Source organism: Periplaneta americana, unplaced genomic scaffold, assembly GCF_040183065.1.
Source record: "Periplaneta americana isolate PAMFEO1 unplaced genomic scaffold, P.americana_PAMFEO1_priV1 scaffold_53, whole genome shotgun sequence".
Classification (NCBI taxonomy): Eukaryota; Metazoa; Arthropoda; class Insecta; order Blattodea; family Blattidae; genus Periplaneta; species Periplaneta americana.
The window spans coordinates 110,661-125,637 of NW_027185534.1; the positions used below are offsets into that span (position 1 = coordinate 110,661).

Here is a 14,977-nt window from a genome sequence, read left to right on the forward strand (position 1 = left end):
AGGACACCAAACTACTTGGCAGCTTCATTTAAATCAAATCCACTGTCGACAGGTTCTGTAGCGTTTCATAAAGCTTCCCCTGTATAATGCACTTTACATGGCTTAGGCATTATAATATAGTATCAGTCCTGTAAAAATCCCCATCATTTAACCGATAACATATATAGAATTGGAGCAAATTGGTCATTACTCTAACAAATAATTTATGAACGACCAATCAATGTAGTTTGCGGCCATTCACTTTATAGTGATTGACCACGGGGCATGTTATGTCATATAAAAACTTTAACAAAATAATATTCTGTGCACGGAAACCTTATACCTTTTCTCACACTGTGAGTGTAAAAACGAGCACCAGAATTTATGAATCCTTTGCAGAATAAATAAATTATTGCGTGCATTATTCTTAGCAATTTCTATAGTTATTTACACTTGTTTACGTTCAGTTGCATTTCCAATCGATTTCAGAACTCTCAGACAACAGACACTAACTCAGTGGGATGAACAGCGACAACTAACCACAAATAAGGGTTGCAAATAGAGATATATGCAGCAAAAAGTGAAATCACGATCGTGGTTTATTCACAATATACTTGAAAAAAGGAACCGGACAGTCACAGTATACTGGTCAATAACTACCTAGTTTACCCTATATACGAAAAAACGCGTTTCTAGCTCGAGAAACGACGACTTTTCCACTTTAACCATTTACACTAACAAACTCATATCTTTCTGGACGCCAACATGAACCTTTGGATAGAAATACGTGTCTCCACACGAATTTGACATTTTTTTTAACATACTAGAGCAATCAGATGGGATTTGTAGATTTTATTCACGATTATATAGCTTAAAATCTCGCAAAAACCAAAGTTTAAGAGAAATTTTGTCTGAGTGGAAAATCGAAACGAGTGATTAAATGCGGTCTCATTGTGAATGTTAAACCCATTCTGAAAGAATTAGCTCAATCGGTTGGAATTTGTAGCTTGTATTAATGTATATACGAAAAAACGCATTTCTAGCTCGAGCAACGACTATTTTTTCACTTTGACTCTTTACACTTACACACTCACCTCCCTCTGGACGTGAACATGAATCTTTGAATAGAAATACGTGTGTCCACACGAATTTGACACTTTTTTAAGAAACTAGAGAAATCGGATGGGATTTGTAGATTTTATTCATGATTAAATAGCTTAAAATCTCGCAAAAACCAAAGTAAAAGACAAATTTAGTCAGAGTGGAAAATCGAAACGAGTGATAAAATGCGGTCTCATTGTGAACGTTAAACCCATTCAGAAGGAATTCGCACAATCGTTTCGAATTTGTAGGTTTTATTATTGTATATACAAAAAACGCATTTCTAACTCGAGAAAAGACGATTTTTTTCACTTTTACTCTAACAAACTCAGAACTTTCTGGACGCGAATATTAATCCTTTAAAAGAAATGCGTGTGTCCTCAAGAATTTGACATTTTTTTAATAAACTAGAGAAATCCGATGGGATTTGTAGATTTTATTTTTGATTACATAGCTTAAAACCTCGCAAAGAGACAAATTTTTAGAGAAATTTAGTATGAGTGGAAACTCGAAACGAGTGATAAAATGTGGTCTCATTGTGAATGTTAAACCCATTCAGAAGGAATTAGCACAAGAGTTTGGCATTTGTAGGTTTTATGAATGTATATACAAAAAAATCATTTCTAGCTCGAGAAACAACGATTTTTCCACTTTAACGAATTACCACTAACAAACACACGTCTTTCTGGGCGCGAACATCAATCTTTGGATAGAAATACGTGTTTCCACACGAATTTGACATTTTTTTTACGAAACTAGAGTAATCGGACGGGATTTGTAGATTTTATTCATGTTTATATTGCTGAAAATCTCTCAAAAACCAAATATTTAGAGAAATTTTGTCTGAGTGGAATATCGAAAACAGTGATAAGAAGCAGTCTCATTGTGAATGTTAAAACCAATCAGAAAGAATTAGCGCAATCGGTTGGAATTTGTAGGTTTTGTTGATGTATATACAAAATACGCATTTCTAACACGAGAATCGACGATTTTACCACTTTAACGATTAACACTAAGAAACTCATATCTTTCTGGACGCCAATATGAATCTTTCGATAGAAATAGGTGTGTCCACACGAATTTGACATTTTTTTTAAGAAACTAGAGAAATCCGATGGGATTTGTAGATTTTATTCATAATTATATAGCTTAAAATCTCGCAAAAAAAACAAATTTTTAGAGAAATTTTGTATTAGTGGAAAATCGAAACGAGCGATAAAAAGCGGTCTCATTTACACTAACATTCTCACCTCTCTCTGGACGTGAACAAGAATCTTTGGATAGAAATACGTGTGTATACACGAATTTGTCATTTTTTTAAGATACTAGATAAATCGGATGGGATTTGTAGATTCTATTCATGATTATATAGCTTAAAATCTCGCAAAAAAACAAATTTTTAGTGAAATTTTGTATTAGTGGAAAATCGAAACGAGCGATGAAAAGCGGTCTCATTGTGAATGTTAAACGCATTCAGAAAGAATATAACACAATCGGTTGGAATGTGTAGGTTTTATTAATGTATATATGAAAAACCGCATTTCTAGCACGAGAAACGACGATTTTTCCACTTTGACAATTTACACTTCCAAACTCACCTCTCTCTGGACGCGAACATTAATCTTTGGATAGAAATACGTGTGTCCACACGAATATGACATTTTTTTAAAAAACTAGAGAAATCGGATGGGATTTGTAGATTTTATTCATGTTTATATAGCTTAAAATCTCGCAAAAACCAAAGTTTAAAAGAAATTTTGTCAGAGTGGAAAATCTAAACGAGTGATTAAATTTAGTCTCATTGTAAATATTAAACCCATTCCGAAACAATTAGCACAATCGGTTGGAATTTGAAGCTTTTATTAATGTATATACGAAAAAACGCATTTCTAGCTCGAGAAACGACAATTTTTCCACTTTAGCGATTTACACTAACAAACTCATATCTTTCTGGACGCCAACATGAACCTTTGGATAGAAATAGGTGTGTCCACACGAATTTGACATTTTTTGAAGAAACTAGAGAATTCGGATGGGATTTGTAGGTTTTTATTCATGATTAAATAGCTTAAAATCTCGCAAAAACCAAAGAATAAGGGAAATTTAGTCAGAGAGGAAATTCGAAACGAGTGATAAAATGCGGTCTCATTGTGAACGTTAAACCCATTCAGAAGTAATTAGCACAATCGTTTGGAATTTGCAGGTTTTATTATTGTATACACAAAAAAACGCATTTCTAACTCGAGAAACGACGATTTTTCCACTTTAACGATTTACTCTAACAAACTCAGAACTTTCTGGAAGCGAACATGAATCTTTTAAAAGAAATACGTGTGTCCACAAGAATTTGACATTATTTTAATAAACTAATGAAATCCGATGGGATTTGTAGATTTTATTTTTCATTATATAGCTTAAAACTCGCATAGAAACAAATTTTAGAGCAACTTTGTATGAGTGGAAAATCGAAACGAGTAATAAAATGTAGTCTCATTATGAATGTTAAACCCATTCATCAGGAATTAGCACAAGAGTTTGGCATTTGTAGGTTTTATGAATGTATATACATAATACACCATTTCTAGCTCGAGAAACGACGATTTTTCCACTGTAACGAATTACACTAACAAACACACCTCTTTCTGGACGCGAACATCAATCTTTGGATAGAAATACGTGTTTCCACACGAATGTGACGTTTTTTTAAGAAACTAGAGTAATCGGACGGGATTTGTAGATTTTATTCATGATTATAGTGCTGAAAATCTCTGAAAAACCAAATTTTTAGAGAAATTTTGTCTGAGTGGAAAATCGAAACCAGTGATAAAAAACAGTCTCATTGTGAATGTTAAACCCATTCAATGAGAATTAGCAGAGTCGGTTGGAATTTGTAGGTTTTGTTGATGTATATACGAAAAAACGCATTTCTAGCTCGAGAATCGACGATTTTTTCACTTTAACGATTTACACTAACAAACTCATATCTTTCTGGACGCCAACATGAACCTTTGGATAGTAATAGGTGTGTCCACACAAATTTGACATTTTTTGAGGAAACTAGAGAAATCCGATGGGATTTGAAGATTTTATTCATGATTATATAGCTTAAAATCTCGCAAAAAATAAAAAATTTAGAGAAATTTTGTATGAGTGGAAAATCGAAACGAGTGATAAAAAGCGGTCTCATTGCGAATGTTAAACCCATTCAGCAAGAATTAGCACAATCGGGTGGAATTTGTAGCTTTTATTAATATATATACGAGAAAACGCATTTCTAGCTCGAGAAACGACAATTTTACCACTTTGTCCATTTACACGAACATACTCACCTCTTTCTGGAAGCGAACATGAAACTTTGCATAGAAATACGTGTGTCCACACGAATTTGACATTTTTTTAAGAAACTAGAGAAATCGGATGGGATTTGTAAATTTTATTCATGTTTATATAGCTTAAAATCTCGCAAAAACCAAAGTTTAGAAGAAATTTTGTCTGAGTGGAAAATCGAAACGAGTGATAAAATGTAGTCTAATTGTGAATGTTAAACCCATTCAGAAATAATTAGCACAATCGGTTGGAATTTGTAGATTTTATTAATGTATATACGAAAAAACGCATTTCTAGCTCGAGAATCGACGATTTTTCCACTTTAGCGATTTACACTAACAAACTCATATCATTCTGGACGCCAACATGAATCTTTGGATAGAAATAGGTGTGTCCACACGAATTTGACATTTTTTTAAGAAACTAGAGAAATCCACTGGGATTTGTAGATTTTATTCATAATTATATAGCTTAAAATCTCGCAAAAAAAAAACAAATTTTAGAGAAATTTTGTGGTTATGGAAAATCGAGACGAGTCATAAAAACGGTCTCGTTGTGAAAGTTAAACCCATTCAGAAAGAATTAGCACAATCGGTTGCAATTTGTACTTTTAATAACGTATATACAAAAAACCGCATTTCTAGCTCGAGAAACGACGATTTTTCCACTTAAACGATTTACACTATCAAACCCATATCTTTCTGGACGCGAACATGAATCTTTGGATAAAATAGGTATGTGCTCACGAATTTGACATTTTTTGGAGAAACTAGAGGAATCCGATGGGATTTGTAGATTTTATTCATAATTATATAGCTTAAAATCTCGCAATAAAACAAATTTTTAGAGAAATTTTGTATTAGGGGAAAATCGAAACGAGTGATAAAAAGCGGTCACGTTGTGAATGTTAAACCCATTCAGAAGCAATTACCACTATCGTTTGGTTTTTGTAGGTTTTATTAGTGTATTACTAAAAAACGCATTTCCAGCACGAGAAACGAAGATTTTTCCACTTTAACGTTTTACACTAACAAATTCATATCATTCTTGACTCGAACATTAATCTTTGTTTAGAAGTAGGTGTGTCCACACGAATTTGATATTTTTTTAAGAAACTAGAGAAATCCGATGGGATTTGCAGCTTTTATTCATAATTATAGAGCTTAAAATCTCGCAAAAAGACAAATATTTAGAGAAAATTTATATGAGTTAAAAATCGAAACGAGTGATAAAAAGCGGTCTCATTGTGAATGTTTAACCCATTCAGAAAGAATTAGCACAATCGTTTGGAATTTGTAGGTTTTATTAATGTATATAAGATAAAACGCATTTCTGACTCGAGAAACGACGAATTTTCCACTAACAAAGTCATATCTTTCTCGAGGCGAACATGACTCTTTGGATAGAAATAGGTGTGTCCACACGAATTTGACATTTTTTGAAGGAACTAGAGAAATCCGACGGGATTTGTAGATATTATTCATAATTATATAGCTTAAACTCTCGCAAAAAAAAACAAATTTTTAGAGAAATTTTGTATGAGTGGAAAATCGAGACGAGTGATAAAAACGGTCTCGTTGTGAATGTTAAACCCATTCAGAAGGAATTAGCACAATCGCTTGGAATTTGTAGGTTTTATTAATGTATATACAAAAAAAACGCATTTCAAACTCGAGAAACGACGATTTTTCCACTGTAACGATTTACACTAACAAACTCATATCTTTCTGGCCGCGAGCATGAATCTTTGGATAGAAATAGGTGTGCCCAAACGAATTTGACATTTTTTTTAAGAAACTAGATAAATCCGCTGTGATTTGTAGGTTTTATTCATAATTATGTAGTTTAAAATCTCGCAAAATATCAAATTTTTAGAGAAATTTTGTATGAATGGAAAATCGAAACAGTAGATAAGAAATGATGCCTACGTCACAGGTGTAAGGGTGTAAGTTAGGTGTTAGAGGGCGTGGGAAGTGACGTCATTGTGGGCGTGGCCAAAGTATTACATCAGAAGTGGGCGGGGCCAAAGTATGGCGTCATGGGATGAATTTAATCTGGGTAATAATGTATGGCTTAAATTAAATACACTAATATTTATTTTGATGTACCGAAGTACATATGATATTTCCATGCAGATATTCTGCTTTCTCAGATGATGAGAGAGAGATGGAAAGGAGAAAAATTCTCTCCGGCGCCGGGATTTGAACCCGGGTTTTCAGCTCTCCGTGCTGGTGCTTTAACCACTAAGCCACGCCGGATACAATCCCGACACCGTTGAGAATCGTCTCTGATTAAGCTCCATCTCTTGGGTTCCCTCTAGTGGCCGCCCTCTGCACTACGTTATAGATGTCTATGCACGCAGGACCGAAGTCCATACATGTGTAGAGGTGCACTCAGATGAGTGACTGGTTGGCCGGGGTCCGACGGTATGCGCGCCGTCTTTAAATCACAAAGTGATTTATTACGCATATCATATTTATTTTGATGTACCGAAGTACATATGATATTTCCATCTCTCTCTCATCATCTGAGAAAGCAGAATATCTGCATGGAAATATCATATGTACTTCGGTACATCAAAATAAATATGATATGCGTAATAAATCACTTTGTGATTTAAAGACGGCGCCCATACCGTCGGACCCCGGCCAACCAGTCACTCATCTGAGTGCACCTCTACACATGTATGGACTTCGGTCCTGCGTGCATAGACATCTATAACGTAGTGCAGAGGGCGGCCACTAGAGGGAACCCAAGAGATGGAGCTTAATCAGAGACGATTCTCAACGGTGTCGGGATTGTATCCGGCGTGGCTTAGTGGTTAAAGCATCATCACGGAGAGCTGAAAACCCGGGTTCAAATCCCGGCGCCGGAGAGAATTTTTCTCCGTTCCATCTCTCTCTCATCATAAATACACTAAACAATCCACTCAAAATGTATTACTTCTTCAATTTTGGTGAAAACATTATCACAATTGGGATTCACTAACTGAAAATATATTTCAATACTCAGTGCATTGTATTTCTTTTTATGAATAAATATATACGCATAATTTTACGTTGTTACTATTTTCTTTTACCAAGCACATCCCCATCCTCAATGACTAGATTCAGTTTAATCATTGACATTCCCTCAATCATCCTCAGGTTTTATCATACAATCATGTAATGAATCCACCACTCCCAAATCAATAAGCTACCACTGGAATTATGTTATATTCTGGTAACATATATGTTTAGAATAATCTCAACTTATACACCAATTCTTAAGGATTATTAATATTTGAAAACCTATATACCAATTCTTAATATTGGAAAAGGATTTCTAATATTTGAAAGGAAAGTGTTATAGGTTAATTCTCTAAACGAACCCAACCCTTTGGTTATGTGGGATGGAAATGGATGGTTAAGACATAGAAGAAATTACAGTGCAAATCTATTTCCAAAAAGAACATTTATTACAATTCGAACATTCTTCATAATCAAGCTTAACATTCACCACGCTTCATCATGGTCACTGTTTTTTACACTCAGAGCATTTAAATTGTGCGATTTCTTCTTCTTCAGCTCAAACCGAGACTGGAGATGCAGCATCATCTAAATTAAAATTAAAAATAAATATTGTGAGACATTATTAACGCTATGGCTGCTATTACGCTACCAAATTTTTTTGACATAGATCTTTTATAAAATATGTAATAGTGTAATAGTTGTGTAAATTCGAGCGTATTATTCATCATCTTGCCCCCCCTCCCACTGCTGTCTAAACTTGTTCAATGTCAATTATTCCAAACTGCAATACTTCTTTCATTACACTTCTAAATAATTCACCTCATCATCCAGCCATATTACCTCCAAGGTCATTATAAAAAACATGTTTTTTATCATTACTCAGTAATTTCATCGTCGGATGTGACATTGCATAATATTTGCACACATAGCAGATAGCTATTATTTACTTGTAATCAATACAATATTTGTGTAACATAAGACGCTGAGAGAACAATCGCCGGATGTTTGCATCATGCAATATTTGTGTAATATAACACGTTCCAGATGCTTCAGAAACATATTTTTATCATTACTCAGCAATTGCATCGTCGCCGGAAGTGATTCAGCAAGCTTGCATAATATTTGCACACTTATACATATGTAATAACATATACATCTACATTGATTTATCTGCTACAATTACTGCTCTAAATCATAATAATGTCACATTCTGATGAATTTAATGTTGGTAATAATGTATTAAATACGCTAAACAAACTACTCAATTTTACTTCAAAATGTATTACATTGGAATAATAATAATATGAGAAGAATGTATGTGTTTAATTTACAAGTGTGCTAGATTAATTTTTTTATCAATTGGCTTAAAGTACAACCATTTACGCCATCAATAATTCCCCCATTCCAATTTCAATTAACACTTGCGAATTTCCCTTACCCATTACTATTTATCAATTAAATTACTATTACATTAGAATTTTATCACATTCCCCCCCCCATTTCCAACTTCAATTACAAATTTATAACATCACACTTTAAGTTATGACGTATGTATTTCAAATTATAAACAGCCATCACCCATTTCCAACTTCAATTACAAATTTATAACGTCACACTTTAATCTTCTTTATGACGAATAATAATAATAATGAGAAGAAGAAGAAGAAGCAATTGCTATATTACGAACAGCTTCGGTAATAATGTATGGCATAAAATAAATCCAATAAATGTTACTTCAAAGTGTATTAAATTATTAATCAATCCAATAAATGTTACTTCAAAATGTATTAAATTGGAACCATAATAATAATAATAATAATAATAATAATAATAATAATAATAATAATAATAATAATAATAAGGTGGCCATTATTCAGCACTTGCGTCTTCACCGGATGTGAATTAACAGCTTGCATATTATTAGCATCATGCAATATTTGTGTAATATGACACGTTGCAGATGCTTCAAAAACATGCTTTTATCATTACTCAGCAATTGCATCGTCGCCGGAAGTGATTAAGCAAGCTTGCATAATATTTGCACGCTTCAACATATACATCTACATTGATTTATCTGCCACAATTACTGCTCTAAATCATAATAATGTCACATTCTGATGAATTTAATGTTGGTAATGATGTATTAAATACGCTAAACAAACCACTCAAAATGTATTACTTTGGAATAATATGAGAAGAATGTATGTGTTTAATTTACAAGTGTGCTAGATTAATTTTTTTTATAAATTGGCTTAAAGTACAACCATTTACACCATCAATAATTCCCGCATTCCAATTTCCATTTCCCATTACTATTTATCAATTCAATTACCAGTACATTAGAATCTTAATATTTTTTATCAATTACTCAACAATTGGCTTAAAGTACAACCAGTTTCAGGACATCCATTGGACAGCTGGCCATTATTCAGCACTTGCGTCTTCACCGGATGTGAATTAACAGCTTGCATATTATTTGCATCATGCAATATTTGTGTAATATGACACGTTGCAGGTGCTTAAAAGCATGCTTTTATCATTACTCAGCAATTGCATCGTCGCCGGAAGTGATTCAGCAAGCTTGCATAATATTTGCACACTTATGCATTACACAACATATACATCTACGTTGATTTATCTGCTACAATTACTGTATTACGAAATAATAATGTCACATTCTGAATGTTGGTAATAATGTATTAAATACGCTAAACAAACCACTCAAAATGTATTACACTAGAATAATGTGAGAAGAAAGTATATGTTTAATTTACAAGTGTGCTAGATTATTTTTTTTTATAAATTGGCTTAAAGTACAACCATTTACGCCATCAATAATTCCCCCATTCCAATTTCCATTTCCCATTACTATTTATCAATTCAATTACCAGTACATTAGAATCTTAATATTTTTTATCAATTACTCAGCAATTGGCTTAAAGTACAACCAATAAAATTAGCAACCTTGCATAATATTTGCACACATAGCAGATAGTGATTATTTTAACATTCACAACTCACTTTCAAAAATACAAACATGTATCAACTTGTCTATTCCCCCTCCCCACTATACAAACTTGCATGAACATGTGCATTTCAAATTATTACATTTCCAACTTCAATTAAAAATTTATGACGCCACACTTTAAGTTATGCCGTTCGTATTTCAAATTTTTACCCCCCCTCCCCCATTTCCAACTTCAATTACAAATTTATAACGTCACTTCAGCCACATCCTGTTTAATTTACAAGTGTGCTAGATTAATTTTTTATCCATTTATGTCCCACATTCCAACACCCATTCCCCAATCAATTAAATTACCATTACATTAGAATCTTAAGAAAAAGAATGTATGTGTTTATGTGTGATAGATTAATTCTTCGCCGGATGTGACCTTGCATAATATTTGCACACATAGCAGTTTTCAAACATGTATGAACTTGTGTCTTTCACCTGAGAACAATTGCCGGATATGACTCAGCATTATATTTGCACACATAGCAACATTGATGAGATAAACATGTATGAACTTGTCATACCACAACTTCAATTACATACCTGCATGAAGTCACACTTTAACCTTGAACGCTTATGACGTAATTTAAGTTACGCCCCATTCCTACGTCATACTTTAAGCCCGCCACCCCCTCCGTGCTGTCATACTTTAAGCCCCGCCCCCTTCATGACGCCATACTTTGGCCCCGCCCACTTCTGACGTAATACTTTGGCCACGCCCACAATGACGTCACTTGCCACGCCCCCTAACACCTAGCTTACATCCTTACACCTGTGACGTAAGCATTATTTCTTATCTACTAAAAAACGACTGATAAAAAGCGGTCACATTGTGAATGATAAACCCATTCTGAAAGAATTAGCACAATCGGTTGGAATTTGCAGCTTTTATTAATGTCTATACGGAAAAATGCATTTCTAGCTCGAGAAACGACGATTTTTCCACTTTAACCATTTACACTAACAAACTTAGACATTTCTGGACGCCAACATGAATCTTTGGATAGAAATACGTGTGTCCAAACGAATTTGACACTTTTTAAGAAACTAGAGAAATCCGATGGGATTTGTAGATTTTATTTTTGATTATATAGCTTAAAATCACGCAAAGAAATAAATTTTTAGAGAAATTTTGTATGAGTGGAAAAAAGAAACGAGTGATAAAATGTGGTCTCATTGTGAATGTTAAACACATTCAGAAGGAATTAGCACAATCGCTTGGAATTTGTAGGTTTTATTAATGTCAACAAATTATTAGAGATATTTTGTATTAATTGAAAATCGAAACGAGTGATAAAAAGCGGTCTCATTGAGAATGTTAAACCCATTCTGGAAGAATTACTACAATCGGTTGCAATTTGCAGGGTTTATTAAAGTATTTACGCAATAACGCATTTCTAGCTCGAGAAACGACGATTTTTCCACTTTAACGATTTACACTAAAAAACTCATATCTTTCTTGAAGCGAACATCAATCTTTGTATAGAAATATGTCTATCCACATGAATTTTACATTTTTTTAAGAAACTAGAGAAATCCGATGGGATTTGTAGATTTTATTCTTAATTATATAGCTTTAAATCTCTCAAAAAGACAAATATTTAGAGAAATTTTGTATGAGTAGAAAATCGAAACGAGTGATAACAAGCGGTCTCATTGTGAATGTTAAACCCATTCTGGAAAGAAGTAGCACAATCGTTTGGAATTTGTAGGTTTTATTAATGTATATACGAAAAAACGCATTTCTAGCTCGAGAAACGATGATTTTTCGACTCTGACAATTTACACTAACAAACTCACCTCTCTCTGGACGTGAACATGAATCTTTAGATAGAAATAGCTGTGTCCACACCAATTTGACATTTTTTTAAGAAACTAGAGAAATCGGATAGTATTTGCAGATATTACTCATGATTATATAGAGTAAATCTTCGCGAAAACCAAAGTATAAGAGAAATTTGTCTGAGTGGAAAATCGAAACGAGTGATAAAATGCCGTCTCATTTTGAATGTTAAAGCCATTCAGAAAGAATTAGCACAATCGGATGGAATTTGTAGCTTCTATTAATGTATATACGAAAAAACGCTTTTCAAGCTCGAGAAACGACGAATTTCCACTTTAACAATTAACACTAATATACTCACCTTTCTCTGGACGCGAACATGAATCTTTGGATAGAAATACGTGCGTCCACAGCAATTTGACATTTTTTTAAGAAACTAGAGAATTCGGATAGGATTTGTAGATTTATTCATGATTAAATACCTTAAAATCTCGCAAAAACCCAAGTATAAGGGAAATTTAGTCCCAGTGCAAAATCGAAACGAATGATAGAATGTGGTCTCATTGTGAATGTTAAACCCATTCAGAAGGAATTAACACAATCGTTTGGAATTTGTAGGTTTTATTATTATATATACTAAAAAAGCATATCTAACTCGAGAAACAACGATTTTTCCACTTTAACAATTTACACTAACAATCTCACATCTCTCTGGACGTGGACATGAAACTTTGGATAGAAATACGTGTGTCCACACGAATTTGACATTTTTTTAAGTAACTACAGAAATCGGAGGGGTTTTGTAGATTTTATTCATAATTATATAGCTTAAAACCTCGCATAGAAACAAATTTTTAGAGAAATTTCATATGAGTGGAAAATCGAAACCAGTGATAAAAAGCGGTCTCATTGTGAATGTTAAACCCACTGAGAAAGAATTAGCACAATCGGTTGGAATTTGTAGGTTTTATTAATGTATATACGAAAAAAACGCATTTCTAGCTCGAGAAACGACGATTTTTCCACTTTCGCGATTTACACTAACAAACTCATATCTTTCTGGACGCGAACATGAATCTTTGGATAGAAATCGCTGTGTCCACACAAATTTGACATTTTTTGAAGAAGCTACAGATATCCGGTGGGATTTGTAAATTTTATTCTTAATTATATAGCTTAAAATCTCGTAAAAAAATCAAATTTTTAGAGAAATTTTATATGAGTGGAAAATCGAAACGAGTGATAAAAAGGGGTCTCATTGTGAAAGTTAATCCCATTCAGAAAGAATTAGCACAATCGCTTGGAATTTGTACCCTTTATTAATATATATACGAAAAAACGCATTTCTAGCTCGAGAAACGACGATTTTTTCCACTTTGACTATTTACACTAACAAATTCACCTCTCTCTGGACATGAACATGAATCTTTAGATAGTAAGAAGTGTGCCCAAAAGATTATGACATTTTTTTTAAGAAACTAGAGAAATCAGCTGGGATTTGTATAACTTAATCATACTTATATAGCTTAAAATCTCGCAAAAAAGAACAAATTTTTAGAGAAATTTTGTGTGAGTGGAAAATCAAAAACGAGTGATAAAATGAGGTCTCATTGTGAATGTTAACCCCATCCAGAAGGAATTAGCACAATAATATGGAATTTGAAGGTTTTATTAATGTATATAGAAAAAAACGCATTTCTAGCTCGACAAAACGACGATTTATCCACTTCGACAATTTACACTAACAAACTCACCTCTCTCTGGACGCGAACATGATTCTTTGGATAGAAATACGTGTGTCCACAAGAATGTGAAATATTTTAAAAACAAGAGTAATAGGATGGCATTTGTAGGTTTTATTCATGATTATATAGCTTAAAATCTTCCAAAAACCGAAGTTTAAAAAATTTTGTCATAGTGCAAAATTCAACCGAGTGATAAAATGCGGTCTCTTTGTGAATGTTAATCCTTTTCAGAAAGAATTAGCACAATCGGTTGGAATTTGCAGGTTTTATTAATGTACATACAAAAAACGCATTTCTAGCTCGAGAAACGACGATTTTTTCACTTTAATCATTTACACTAACAAACACAGCTCTTTCTGGATGCTAACCTGAATCTTTTGGATAGAAATACGTGTGTCCACACGAATTTGATATTTTTTTAAGAAACTAGAGAAATCCGCTGGGATTTGTAGATTTTATTCATAATTATATAGTTTAAAATCTCGCAAAAAAAAAAAAAAAACAAAAAATTAGTGTTAATTTGTATGAGTGGAAAATCGAAACGTGTGATAAAATGTGGTCTCAATGTGAATGTTAAACCCATTCAGAAGGAATTAGCACAATCGTTTGGAATTTGTAGGTTTTAATAATGTATATACAAAACAACGCATTTCTACCTCCACAAACGGCGATTTTTCCACTTTAACGATTTACACTAACAAACTCAGAACATTCTAGACGCGAACATGAAACTTTGGATAGAAATAGGTGTGTCCACACGAATTTGACATTTTTTGAAGAAACTAGAGAAATCCGACGGGATTTGCAGATATTATTCATAATTATATAGCTTAAAATCTCGCAAAAAAACAAATATTTAGAGAAATTTTGTATGAGTGGAAAATCGAGACGAGTCATAAAAAGCGGTCACTTTGTTAATGTTAAACCCATTCGGAAAGAATTAGCACAAGCGGTTGCAATTTGTGATTTTATTAATGTATATGCCAAAAAACGCAATTCTAGCTCGAGAAACGAC

The 14,977-nt window shown here is 33.3% G+C and overlaps 1 non-coding gene across 1 annotated transcript; it reads right to left on the reverse strand.

Annotated features, from left to right (window-relative positions):
- Window positions 1-6,593: 6,593 nt before the first annotated feature.
- TRNAS-GGA (transfer RNA serine (anticodon GGA)) lies at window positions 6,594-6,665 on the reverse strand. Its single transcript has one exon. It is a non-coding gene; the product is annotated as a tRNA-Ser (tRNA).
- Between the last annotated feature and the right edge of the window lie 8,312 nt (window positions 6,666-14,977).